The 14,714-nt window shown below is 47.0% G+C and overlaps 1 pseudogene across 1 annotated transcript in view; it reads left to right on the top strand.

Annotated features, from left to right (window-relative positions):
* Nucleotides 1–13,882, top strand: part of LOC144807854 (DBIRD complex subunit ZNF326-like) — a 263,958-nt pseudogene extending 250,076 nt beyond the window's left edge. Inside the window, exons 3-8 of the transcript XR_013606476.1 lie at nucleotides 8,347–8,452; nucleotides 9,246–9,393; nucleotides 9,601–9,697; nucleotides 9,928–10,057; nucleotides 11,001–11,096; nucleotides 13,281–13,882. The product of XR_013606476.1 is annotated as a DBIRD complex subunit ZNF326-like (transcript). The remainder of the gene's footprint in view (nucleotides 1–8,346; nucleotides 8,453–9,245; nucleotides 9,394–9,600; nucleotides 9,698–9,927; nucleotides 10,058–11,000; nucleotides 11,097–13,280) is intronic.
* The last annotated feature ends 832 nt before the right edge of the window (nucleotides 13,883–14,714 follow it).

Below are 14,714 nucleotides of genomic sequence, written 5' to 3'. Positions count from 1 at the left end.
GACCGTGTGGCGCTACTGGTGACGCTGCACATACTATTTGTCGCTGCTGAGCTCCAGCCCTGAGACACTCCTGGCGTGCGACTGGCTGCTAATCGCCCGCTTGGCTACTACTACCCTTGCCACGTTGTCTGGACCCTCACCTACTTGGAGGCACCGCCATGGGGCGTCCTGATAATCGTCAGCCCAAACTGAACTTTGATGGCTCTCGCAAAGGCAGCACATCGGCGCAGATGCGCCCGGGTCCCAGTGAGCCGCCCCCGCAGCCTGCCCCACCTGATGCCCCTGCTGCGGACATCACAAACCTACTACAGGAAATGCGGCAGGGATTTGCTACCGTAGTGGAGAAGCTGGACGGAGTCACGGCCCGGCTAGACGCCTTGGTCCATAAAGTGGACCGCCATGAGGAACGCCTCACAACTGCGGAACAAAGAATCTCCGACAACACTGACGCCGCCGCGGCCCACGCGACGCAGTTGGCGAGAATGGATAACCTCCTCCGAATAATTGCGGCCAAGAATGAGGACTTGGAAGCGCGAAGCCGCCGCAACAACATTCGCATCACCAATGTGCCGGAATCCACTGCCACAGGCAGAATGGAGCTCTATGTGGAGAAATTGCTCAAGGACTCTATCGGAGAGGAAGCCTTCTCATCCCAGTTTATAGTGGAGAGGGCTCATCGATCACTGGCGCCTATGCCCCAGCCTGGCCTGCCACCGAGGCCCATAATCGCTCGGCTTCTGAATTACCGAGACCGCGATGCGGCTCTTCGAGCAGCCCGGACACAGAGATCGCTGAGGTATGAGGGCATTACCTTTTCCATATATCCTGATTTTACACCGATGGTTCAGGATGAGCGGCGCAAATTCCTTCCAATAAAAAAGAAGTTGCGGGACGCCCAGATAGACTATGCACTTTTATATCCGGCAAAGCTGAGGATTACTCACCAAGGCAAACAACGCTTCTTCACCAACCCGCAGAAAGCTGAGGATTACTTTAAATCCATCCGGAGAGCACGCAGAGACGACCAGGCGCCTGAGGACGACCTAGAGAATGGTGATTTGCCACCTGAACGCCAAGAGGACTAGCTGCCTTTCTGCACTTCGACCTAAGACAACAATGTACTTACCTGCTGGTTGGTGCTGATTCACCATTTGGGAGATGGGCAGCAACACGAGAATCGGACTTACTGGACACCGCACCCCCCGTGGTAACGTATACCAAGGACCGCTCTCTCGGCCCTAGCTTCCACCAAGGGCGGTACAGACTGGAGCTACGGGCCGGATAGTGGCAGCGCGCACCTTCAGATGATCCCTTGTTGGGTATTCCCCGTTGATCTATTGTATGTTTGGCTACTTGCCACTCTGAAGTTGGGGGGGAGGGGGATGAGGGAGGGCAGTTTTTGGGGATTTCGTGGCTGCTGGCATGTTTGGGATGCTGGGGTGGGTGGGGGGGGATTGGACTTCATGAGGTTACCATTGCATAAACTGTGTATACATATACTGGTGTGGTGTGGGGCTTGGCGCTTCTGGTGCGGATGTGTCTCCATGCTTTGGCCCGACTGGGCGCCTTCTCCTTTACTATCGATGTACTCATGGCTACTCTGAACTCGACTGCGCGATTAACATGTCTTTCATGGAACGTTCGGGGGTTGAACGATGCTCGGAAATGCAGGAATGTCTTCGCCTACTTGAATAGACATCATGTACAAGTAGCTCTGTTGCAAGAGACACACATGCCCGTGCGCGGGAACGCCCCGTTTGGACTGAAGTGGGCGGGAGCCCGCGCTTTTTCCTCCTATTCGTCTTATGCCAGAGGTGTGGCGATTCTTATCGCCCGGGGTGTACCTTTCCTTCACATGGGGGAGGAGGCGGACAAGGAGGGGAGATATGTTTTGTTGTGGGGGAGGGTGGGACATGACACCTATCTATTTGTCTCAATGTATGCACCGAATATTGATTCACCTGTTTTTTTTTCCACACTGTGGGGCAAAATTGTTTCAATCGGGGCAAGACATGTCATCTGGGGAGGTGATTTTAATCTGGCCTTGGTGCCCTCGCTGGATAGGGCGGATGGTGTTAACTCTTACAAGCCCCGAGCTAGAGAAGTTTTGGAGGGAGTGATAGAAGAGGGTGGGCTGTTTGACGCCTGGCGACAGCTGCATCCCCACGGGCGGGAGGGCACGCACTTTACACATCACACCGGGTCCTGGGCGCGCTTGGATTATTTTTTGGTAACCCGGGGCGTCACTGGGGAATTGTTAACAGTCGACCATTTGCCTAGGACTTATTCAGATCACAGCCCTGTTAGACTGCAGTTCCGTACTCCTGGGTGGGATAACCCGAGACCGCAGTGGAGGCTGAGCCCAGATACGCTCCTAGATGAGCTTTTTCGCACGGAGCTGGGTGAGGAGATCAGGGACTTCTTCCCTAGAAACAAGGGCTCAGTAGAGTCCGTGGAATACATATGGGAGGCTTTCAAAGTCACTATTAGGGGCTTCTGTATTTCTAAGAGCCACGGGGTCCTGCGAGCTATTCTACGTACCATTACCACATTGGACAGCGAGCTGCGAGCACTAGAGCTCCAAATGGTGGCAAATGGTGACCCACACCTACAGATGGTCTTTAGGGACACACTATCCAAGTATGAGGAGGAGGCTGCCAGGGAGGCGAAATACCGGGGCAAACACTGGGTGGCCCGGAAATACTGTGAGGGGGACAGACCTGGCAAGGTGCTGGCCTCACTTACGCGCACGCCACGAGAACACAACACCATATTAGAGCTTACTGATGAGACTGGCACTGTCACTAGAGAATCAGATGAGATACTGACAGCATTCACGGCGCACTATTCAGCACTATATACTTCCAAGGCAGAAGCGGATGCTCCATACGCTGGCTATATGAACGACGTAGCACTGTGCTGGCTCAGTGATGGCGATAGGGAGTTCCTGGCAGCGCCTTTTGAACTCGAGGAAATTCGCGAGGCTATTATGTCCCTACAGAATGGGAAGGCCCCAGGGCTCGATGGCATCCCAGCCGAATTCTACAAGGCTTATATTGATACTATGGCACCGGTGCTTCGCGAAGTCTTCACTGAATCGTTAGCTGATGGTAGGTTGCCCCGATCTATGCGCGAAGTGGTTCTCACCTCCCTTCTGAAACCTGGCAAGGACCCTACTTCCTGTGACTCTTACCGTCCACTCTCCCTTCTGAACTGTGATGTGAAGATCCTTGCCAAAGTTCTCGCCACGAGACTCTCACTGCTGATGACTAGAATCGTCCTGCCCGACCAATCTGGCTTTGTAGCAGGCAGGTCCACTTCCCATAATCTCCGCACCCTTTTCGCTTTGCTTCGCTCGGTCCATCCTGATGTCCCGGTGGCGGCTGTTTTCCTTGACGCCACCAAGGCGTTCGACTCTGTCGAGTGGCCCTACCTCTTCTCGGTCCTGGGACGCATGGGATTCCCTAAACTGTTCTTGGCCTGGGTGCGTCTCCTTTACACGGACCCCACGGCGAGAGTACTGATCAATGGGAACCTATCGTCACCTATCAGTCTCACGAGAGGCACCCGACAGGGGTGCCCGCTCTCACCCCTATTGTTTGCTATTGCGGTCGAACCACTAGCATGCCGCCTGCGCCAATTACACCGAGAGGGAGCGATTCAATGCTTGCAGCGGCAAATCGATGTGTCCCTTTATGCGGATGACATCACATTATATGTCAAGTTCCCGGAGCTACACCTTAACCCCCTACTCCGAGAATTCGTCCTTTTCGGAGGAATCAGGTGTTCATATAAACTGGTCCAAATCGCAATTTTTTCCCCTTACTGATGCGGTGAGCGCTTTTCAACTGGATTACCCGTTGGTGTGGTGCCCAGATGATCTTCGCTACTTGGGGATCCGTGTGGCACGTGATAAAGATGAGACACTTCGCTCCAATTATGGAGTGGCCATAACCAAATTGGCCGCCTCCGTCGACAGATGGATCACGATGCCACTCTCCATGGCTGGCAGAGCCTCCCTCATAAAGATGGTGATTTTGCCCCGCTTTTTATACTTTTTCCTAAATATCCCTTATTACCCGGGCGCTTCTTTCTTCAGGACACTCCGCGCCGAATTGCGCAGACTCTTTTGGGGTGGCAAATCTCCCCGGCTAAAGTGGTCCACGTTGACCCTTCCTTATGACCAAGGCGGCTTCGACATCCCTGATTTCGAGGCGTACTATCTGTGCGCACAGGCGCATTTTGCCTACCACTGGATAGCTCCTACCCCCTTCATGCCTCACATAGCAGTGGAAGATTGGATAGCACACCCGCTCCCATTGAACGGCCTGATACACTGCCCCGAGACTTCTATCCCTGCAGCGAATACCTCGATCTCCTGCACCCTAGACGCGTGGCGACGCATCGCCCGGCGACTCCTTTGCGCGCTGCCCTACTCTCCCAAACTTCCTCTGGCCTATCACCCCAACCTTACCTTGCTATCGGAACTAGGGTTTCGTCAGCTCTGTAGCAGACTCCATATCGCCTTATGGGGTGACCTGTTCCACGACGGACTTTTCAAAACAACGGATCTTTTCTTCAAATCGCAAGCCTACACGCCCCTTGAGCTATTTTACTATATTCGTTTGCGCGCGGGGATGCGGGACATCCTTCCGGATTACCCTGCTGAACCTACGACCTTACCACCACTACACCACCTCCTAGAATCACAGGATGGGGCTCATTTGGTCTCTGGGCTCTACCGTCAATGTCGCGGAGCTGCTCCCCTACCGGCCTCTGCTGCCAGACAGCACTGGTCAGCGGAACTTGACACAGAACTCACGGACGACCAATGGAAATACTGCTGCACATTGACTTCCCGCATCTCTGCCAGCTGCAGGTTGAAAATAATACATTATAAATACCTACAGAGGGTCTACTACACACCGGTCCGGAAACACAGATTCGGGCTGGCCGATAGTGACCGCTGTGAACGGTGTCGCGCAGAACACGCTGACTTTCTCCACTTGGCATGGTCCTGCCCCCAGGTTGCTGATTACTGGCGACAGGTCATCGAGGCTGTTGCGCAGATGGTGGGTAAGGAGATTCCCGCGGACCCTCTGGTGGCTATCCTTGGATACACACAGCATATATCTAAGGAAAGCAGAAAATTTGTCGATATAGCATTCCTCCTAGCCAAGCGACGTGTCGCTTGCCGCTGGGGCAGAGGCAGAGCGCCCAAGTTCAAAGATTGGCTAACCGACCTAATATATTGCCAGGATCAGCACAACACCTTTTCTGAATTGTTGCCTCTCACGAGTAGACCTAGGAACGTTTGGGACCCGCTGGTACACTACTTGCTCAAACGCTCGGACGATGACACGATGTCGGGCGATGAGTTCATCGCTTCCCAACCACATTGACACTTTTGATTACCTTATTGATGCCCGGCTATGGCAGACACATGCTGTTTTCCTCCATTTCAGTGGCCCCTGTGCCCCTGCGGTCTCCTCGTGGAGTGTATGGCACTGGCCTCCACGGTACTGCCCTCCTAGCCTCCCCCTCCTGCGACCATCTTCCCCCTCAGACGCGTTACAGGGTGTCCCCTCCTCCATCCGGAGTGTGCTATCCTGCATACCACTAGGAGCTCTGCACTGTCACCCCACGGACTACCACTGACCTAGATCCTTAGGCCTGGGACATTCACCGCCCCGCACACTGGCGCCTAGCAGAGCCACCACACTACACCACTACCATACATTGTTGTCGCACAGTTCTGCACCACCACATACACGTAACCTCGTTGGGAAGTTGGGGTTCTCTCTTTTTTTTTTTTTTTTTTTTTTTTTGGTTCTGGTTATACTCGTTACAAAAAATGGGAGTAAGTTTCTCTTATTGCTCACACAAAACCTGTTTGACTGCGGTACATCCTTCCTTGACCTGCTCCACCGGACGGCGTTGTGAAAAGCTTTATTCCTGTGATGTGCCGCCGGGCCCCCGGGATGCCGGCTACTAGGCTGTGTGATGTTGCTCCACTATTGCTGCCGGCCTCCGGGTTGTAGGCGCCTCAAGCTGTGTATCCTTCTGTACTCTTATCAATAAAGCAGTTTGAACACCCAAAAAAAAACAACAAAAAAAAAAAAAATCTATCTACCTATCGCCCTCCCTCACTCTATCTATCGCCCTCCCTCTCTATCTATCTATTTATCTATCGCCCTCCCTCCCTATCTATCTATCTATCTATCTATCGCCCTCCCTCTATCTATCTATCGCCCTCCCTCTCTACCTATCTATCTATCGCCCTCCCTATCTATCTATCTATCTATCTATCGCCCTCCCTCACTCTATCTATCTATCGCCCTCCCTCCCTCTCTATCTATCGCCCTCCCTCTATCTATCTATCTATCTATCGCCCTCCCTCTATCTATCTAACTATCGCCCTCCCTCTATCTATCTATCGCCCTCCCTCTCTATCTATCTATCTATCGCCCTCCCTCTCTATCTATCGCCCTCCCTCCCTCTCAATCTATCTATCGCCCTCACTCTCTATCTATCTATCGCCCTCCCTCCCTCTCTATCTATCGCCCTCCCTCCCTTACTCTATCGCCCTCCCTTACTCAATCGCCCTGCCTTACTCTATCACCCTCACTCTATCCCCTTCCCTCCCTCTATCTATCGCCCTCCCTTAATCTATCTCCCTCCCTCTATCTATCTATCGCCCTCCCTTACTCTATCTATCGCCCTCCCTCTCTATCTATCGCCCTCCCTCTCTATCTATCGCCCTCCCTTACTCTATCACCCTCCCTTACTCTATCGCCCTCCCTTACTCTATCTATCTATCGCCCTCCCTCCCTCTATCTATCTATCATCCTCCCTCTACCTATTGCCCTCCCTCTATCTATCGCCCTCCCTCCATCTATCTATCTATCGCCCTCCCTTACTCTATCGCCCTCCCTCCCTCTCTATCGATCGCCCTCCCTTACTCTATCTATCTCTCTCTCTATCTATCTATCGATCTATCGCCCTCCTTTACTCTATCGCCCTCCCTCCCTCTCTATCTATCGCCCTCCCTTTCTCTATCGCCCTCCCTCCCTCTCTATCTATCTATCGCCCTCCCTCCCTCTCTATCTATCTATCTATCTATCGCCCTCACTCCCTCCCTCCCTCTATCTATCGCCCTCCCTCCCTCTATCTATTGCCCTCCCTCACTCTATCTATCGCCCTCACTCACTCTATCTATCTATTGCCCTCCCTCCCTCTATCTATCGCCCTCCCTCTATCTATCTATCGCCCTCCCTCTATCGCCCTCCCTCTATCTATCGCCCTCCCTCTATCTATCGCCCTCCCTCTATCTATCTATCGCCCTCCCTCCCTCTATCGCCCTCCCTCCCTTACTCTATATATCTATCGCCCTCCCTCTATCTATCGCCCTCCCTCTATCTATCGCCCTCCCTCCCTCTATCTATCGCCCTCCCTCCCTCTATCTATCGCCCTCCCTTACTCTATCGCCCTCCCTCCCTCTCTATCTATCTATCGCCCTCCCTCTATCTATCTATCGCCCTCCCTCTATCTATCTATCGCATCACCACAGCATCACTCAGGGGCACCACAACATCACTAAGGGGCACCACAACATCACTATGCGCTACCACAGCATCACTGAACGCAACAGCATCACTGAACGCAACAGCATCACTCCGCGCCATCACCGTATCAATCTGTGCAACCATTCAACAACAACTGGTTTAAATATGTTCTCTCAATGTTTCAAGCTTTATTACAAATGTCACTAAAAGATGTTAATATTTCACTTCTGTTCTTGGATTTTCGTCACAATAAAATACACTGAACATAATCTTCACAAAAGTTATTTACAAAAGTTTAAGCTATTGCCATTATAAATTACAATAACTTTTATTTAAGTATTAATTATTTAAAAAAAATAAAAGCCATTGTTATTTGTAATATCAATACATCTAAGTCGCGTAAATACAAAACATGTTGCATTACAAATGCTATAGGTGTCACATTTGCAAAAGTTAAAAGTATTGGCATTGTAAATGACAAAGCTATTTCGTTATTTTCAAAACCAACACATAAATAAAAAGTGTGTCATTTACAAGACCAATAGCTCAAACTTTCCTAATGCGAGACCTATTGCATTGCAAATGTTTGTTTTACTTTCACTGTTGTCAAAGCGCCGGTTGTCCATGCGCTATATTTTACTTTATGTTCACCTTTAGTTTCGTTGCTATCGTAACATTTGCAAACAATCGTAGAGCCTTCACCCCTGTCCTACCAGACTAAATCCAGTGCCTCAAACGAATTTGCCATAGGCCTCAATTGACTTTCTTTTTTATTAAACAGACGAGAAAAATGACGAGGAAGAAGAGAAACGCAGAATTGAAGCCAGACGAGAGCAGCAAAGACTGAGAAGGGAGAAAAACTGTGAAAAATATGGCGATGGATACAGGTTTGATTTATGTTATTAGGGTGTGAAAGTTTTGCACACAAGCCAATTGAAGAATGGTAACATGGCTGTAGTCCTGTGGGGGGAGAGTGTGAGGGGGTATCACACTAGTACTTTACTGACTATGACTCAATTATGGTATTAGCATAAATTATAGTTTTATAATGCATTTAAATAAAGTACATTATGGTAATAGAATCAATTATAATCGCAACCAGTAAGACCACTGGTCCAAGAAGGAACTGGGTGGAAGATTGTTTTCTATTGTGGGATGTAACCAGTTTGTAAAGCACCAAATGTCATGATCGAATTTCAGATCGCAAACGTTCCAGCTCGACTGCCTTTAACCCTGAAATGGCATAAGTGCTAAGAATTCACGAGCTTTTCCTTGAACAGGTTCTGAAATAACCTATTTTTGAGGTTGGCTTATGGGATGTTTTTACCTCGCTGGTATATGGTGCAGTGAATCACTCCCATTAATCTGTTCTGCTCTTCAAAGGCGACCATTGCTCTGCCCTCCAATTGCTCTGGCCAGGCAATATACTAGAACATAATAACTTACTAAAGGTGTAGCTAGTGAACATGTGTTTTCACAACTTGTAACTTCTGGCCACATGGAGCGGATCTGTAACTTCCTGGGTGCCATGAAGGAGACCCATGTGTTCCAGGGCCTTCATCAGTGGACTAAACTTTGATTCATATAAAAGATACTCGAGAATCTTGATCACTTTTATAGAGCGTTTGTCATGATGCATTGCAATGTTTGATACTAACACTTCATAATCCATTCTCCCAGGATTGTGTTTACTTGTTCCTTTTTGCAAATTTCGGACATTTGAAGAAAAGGACATTGAAGCTCACCTGGAAAGTACTGCTCACCAGGAAACCTTGGATCATATACAGAAGCAAACCAAATTCGACAAAGTCGTGATGTCCTTTTTAATGTAAGTGCTGGTGTTCTGCATAGTGACATTTCAGACCGTCCTTCTTTTTTGGTTTTGCTTGACGTGCATTATGCTTAAAGGTTTTTTTAACCAGTGTAGTTCTGGGTATCACATTATTTATGGCTATGCTATAATGGTTTTCAAATGTCATATTGGCAATCCTAATTATACTTCTACCGTGCCTTAAACTGCCCCTGCATCTTTCAGGAATGCATGGTCAATAAGTTTAAGAAGACGTCTCTATGTAAAGCGCAGACTAACCAGACTGAGGCCGCAAAAACACTAGAAAAAGATCTTCTGGAAGGTGAAGTTTTTAAAGCTATTTGAACTGCGTCTTTTTGCAGATTGTCAAGATTTGTGGTGTTTGTGTCGGGTTCTCAAATTATACAATAAGTTAAGGTTGTCCCATTCCCTTTGGCTGTGTTTCCCGAAGTTCTTGAGAATGCACTTGAAGGGTAGAACCACTAAAATATACTGTGGTGAAGTTTCATGCATCCACCATTGCGCTACAAGCCTACTTTTTTTTGTATCTAGGTGCTTCTGCTGATGATCATATCATAAGTTGAGACTGTACATTGCATTGCTTGCAGTGTCTATGTTTTATGCTTTACATAGTTCTGTGCAGCAACATGTAAAATCATCTGATCACGCAAAAAGCAAGTTGGTAAGTTTATTTAAATGTCTTACCTCATTGACATTTTGTTTTACTCCATGTATATACAGATTTGTTTCAGTGTTTTGACATCTTGTGTAGTATTTTCTGTTCTTGTAACCTCCCACGAGGAGACCTCCAGACCACCTGTTACATGTTTCTCAGTAGGATTTAATTGCAGCTCCCAAGCACTATTTTCTTAAAGGGCAGGCAGGATGCGCTCTCCCGCAACAGTTGGTTACTTTTTTTTAACTAACAGCGCACGACTCCACACTAAAGATGGCCCGCTTTCGTTTTGTTCTAGGAGAGCGTCCAACACGGCTATATGCCTCTTAATATACTTTTTTTTTTACAATCTCAGCTGCCGCACTTTATTTCAGGTGCTGCCATTGTAACAAATCTAAACCAATAGAAAAAAGGTATGCCCCTGCCATTTTATTCTATATCTTTGCTTTTGAAGCAATTGCAGCTCCTCGTTTTTATCTTACGATGTTTACAGCTAAAGCACGAGCGCCTCAAAGGTCTCGCATTTGAGAGAGTTTGATCTATTTGCATTGTAAATGACAATGCTTTTTATTTGTGTTCAGAAAATCTGCCAGAGGTGTCTCTAACCATTCAATCAGACTCGGTGTAACCCGTTGCCTTGCAATCTGCCTTGGAGTCCTGCTCGCCTTGTCTCTTGGCTGTGCTCTTTTCCCTTGAGGGTTTCAGGTCACACCCTGCTTGGTGGGGTTTGATTGCTTGCTTGTGGAGGGAGCGAGATTGCAGGTCATTCCCTAGTAAGAGTCCCTGGTGGTTTTTAAACGCTTATCTGGCACACCCTGGTGGCAGAGTAGTTTCTAAAGGGTTTCTGTCCACATTGAATGCCTTCTCTTCTAGGTTGCAACCGAGTAATTGTAGTTGAACAAGCAGTATGTGTATAAATTAACGTTTATTTATCTAAATTTTTTTCCAGGCTTACAAGGAACACATAAAAAGGGAGAGCGTACTCACTGCTACAAGTATCCTAAACAATCCAATAGTCCAGTCCCGGTACGAACAGTATGCAAAGGTAAGATTTTCAGGAGCCAAATCTGAAGACATTTAACCTATTGCCTCAAGTTGAATAATTGCTTGGCCAGTTAAATCAGCAGTCCAACTTTTTCTATGAGAGCTACCACAATGGTGAGTGACCATGCCTTGCAGAATTCTTGTTCTGACTACCCAGATGTATGTCACAATTAAAGTTTTACAATCCACTGAAAAAGCCAAAGGTTACAGGGACGTTAGTTTCATTTTTACCCACACAACCATAGAAAATTTAGCACTTAAAATTTGAATAACTTTAAAAAAAAAAACTCGTGGCCTAAAGTTACTTAAGGGCACAAGTTCTAGTTTCTTTCTTCAGATACATATAACTGCTGAATTTCTATTGTTTTTTGTAGGTAAAACATCAACATATGTCAGTGTAAAACCCCTAAAACATTTTGAGCAATTGCCCATGAGGGGGTCCCTCCATGTGTCCTATAGGGTCAGGATACCTGTATCCTGACTCGTGTTTTCACACTGTCAAACCCCCAATCTTCCAGGATATTGGTGAGCTGCCAGTAGATTCAGAGCTATCCGTTGGAGATGTCTGCTTTAAATATAAATGTAATCCAACAAATTCTTTATTGCTATTTCTAGTAAGTATATTTCTGTTGCAGTCTTGTATTCAACCAGAAATATGGCCATTCTGCAGTTCTACTTAAAAGCAAATTTCACGCCACACATGGGTAACCTTTCAGGCATAAAAGCATCAACAGCTTACCTTCTCTTTCAATAAAACTTCTCAATCTGCTCAATCTAGCTTCTCTTTAGGAATGCTGGAAATCTCACGCTGGATGGAAAGCAATTTCCTCCAGCTGAACGCTGGAAAAACGGAGGTTCTGCTCTTTGGAGATGCCCCCCTCCTCTGGTCACCTTCCTGGTGGCCCCCAGAACTAGGCACACCCCCGACCCCGGCTACCACAGTCAAAAACCTCGGTGTTCACCTTGAACAGTCCCTAAACATGGAGAAACACGTTACTCACACAGTCTGATCCTGCTTCCACACCCTTCGCTTACTAAGGAAAGCTTTTACTTATCTCCCCGACACAACAAGGAAAACCCTAACACAGGCCCTGATACTGAGCAAGCTGGACTATTGCAACGCCCTATTGATCGCAGCAAATGAGTCCTCCTTAAACCGATTGCAAATGATACAGAACACAGCCGCCTGCACGGTTCTGAATGCTCCCCCAGATCAGCTTCCTCTCCCTTCCTTCATCAGCTACACTGGCTGCCCATACGACAACGCGTGAAATTCAAGATCTGCTGTCTCACACACAAAGCTATCTGGGCAATGGCCCTCCCTATCTAGTAGAGAATCTTTGCCACTATTACCCGGCTCGGACTCTGCGCTCCAGCTCCCAATCGCTCCTCAAAACCCCCAACATAAAGGCTAGATCCTGAGGCAGGTCCTTCTCGCCCCCTTCATCTGGAATCAACTACAGCTGGCCCTAAGACAGTGTCCAGACCATCTTAAATTCAGAAGACTCCTGAAAACTGCCCTGTTCTAACCCCCCTTTAACTACCTATGCTGCGCTTCCAAGCGCTGAGATACCACCCGAAGGTGATTCAAGCGCTATACAAATTAAATCAAATCATTAATTAAATCAAACAGGTACACATGCTGCAAACGTATAAGTTAATTACCATCAATAATTTGCTTGCAGCCTGTAATGCTGTAGATGCACTTGCACCCTTCCTGCCACCAGGGCAGGTGAGCTCACGCGACATATAGAACGTGCAGGTCTGTTTACTCCCTTCTCAGCTTTGCAAATAACACTTCTTCCGTACTGAGTTTCATAAAAAAATTGTAGTTTTGCAGGAAATGAATTTCTTGGAAATGTGATGCCCACCCTCAATATTCCAGTCATCGCCCCCTCTGTACAAGGACTCCTCGGAGCTCATGGGCGTTCATAGACCTGGCATGGATTTTTCCATCCTATGGTCTGTCTGGACATACTCTAAAATTTTAAAGTCCTGCATCTGTTTTCCCCGTTGTAAGATGCCTTTTCTAATAATATATTCTTTCTGCTTTTTTGTGATCTGAAATCTGAGTTCTTTACTTTCACTGTACACAAGATTTTTGCTGTTACTTTTGTAATAGTTAGTGTGCATTTGTTCTGGAGAATTTTGCTAAAGATGGTTTAAAACATGTGTTTACTTTTAGGGTGAGAATCCCTTTGAAATCTTTGAACAAATGGGAGAATCGGTAGTTGAGGAAACAACTGATAGGAATGATGAAGACAATGAGCAAAACGAAGAGGAGGACATTGATGGTGAAAACGATGAAAATGAGGAACAGATAATGTGGAGGCAGAAAATGCGGATGCTGCTGAGGATGCGGATGATGCTGACCCAAATGATTACTCTGGGGACTTAACCACCACTGATGAAAACTAGTTGAGAAACTGCCCTGAAATACCAAACACTTTAGCACACTGCATTGGTGGACTTAAAGAACGTTTTGCGCAAAGTTGAGCCGTTCGTTCACCCTGCATGCATTCCACTTCTGTTTTAATTGCCTATGGGCAAACCGGTTTTAAGTTTTGTTTTTTTAGTAAACTAAAGCTTGTATTAAACACAGCAAATGCTTCAGTATTCTTCCAGTGTAAATTGATTTGTTCATGGTTACGTTTTGAGTAATTTTGAGCAGTTGGGGTTCTAAACATTACAATGTGATTTTTGCAGTTTTTAGCGCCTAATGTAGTGTTGTATATAATTCAAGCTGTTGTAGCAAAGAAACCCTGTTTATGTCATGCAGTAATAAAGGTTTACAACAAGATTATACACTTATTTTGCACCTCTCCTATATGGTACTGTCTACCTCAAAGAACGGGTACACACTAGGTGGTGTAAAATGTGCAATGTCTGGTGGCGGTACCACCACACAGAGTGGGCAAGGGAAGATAAAATGATGGATTGTATGTGCTTGGACTATGGTGAGAATACACTGGAGGAGGACCAGGTCAAGTGCAGAGATTTAATAGATAAGACATAGCAAAGGAGGTGGCAACAAGGTGCAGGAGGGTCCATGAGTGGTGGAGGCTGGGTTTCTTAATCCGTGTCCTACCTACTGTGTTGCAAGCATAAGACACAGTGACGACCAGAGCCCCTTACTTTGTCTCCCCCCCCATTACATTGTCAATTAGGGTGGAGGGAGGGAATGGAAAGGAGTAAAATACATGTCTACAGATGTACTGGTATGTTCAGGACACTGGATCAATCACTGAAGAACCAAGGTCAGATATAAAAGAAGATACACAAAAGAAGGCTGTACAAATAGGACGGCGGATCTTGTACACAAACTGGTAAGTCAGCAAAAGAACAACAAGGCTAAGAACACTGGAACGGACGCTACGCTGTGGAAGTGATTGCGATGAAAGGTTTAAAGAAACTAAAAAATGCGGAGTTCAAATAAATTAAGCATTTGCAATGCAATAGGTCTCGCATTAGGAAAGTATGAGCTATTGGTATTGTAAATGACACATTTTTTATGTATGTGTTGGTTTTGAAAATAGCAAAATTATTAGCTTTGACATTTACAATGCCAATAGTTATAACTTTTGCAAATGTGACACCTATAGCATTTGTAATGCAATGT

Source organism: Lissotriton helveticus, chromosome 1_2 (assembly GCF_964261635.1).
Source record: "Lissotriton helveticus chromosome 1_2, aLisHel1.1, whole genome shotgun sequence".
NCBI lineage: Eukaryota > Metazoa > Chordata > Amphibia > Caudata > Salamandridae > Lissotriton > Lissotriton helveticus.
This window is presented reverse-complemented; position numbering and strand designations above follow the sequence as displayed.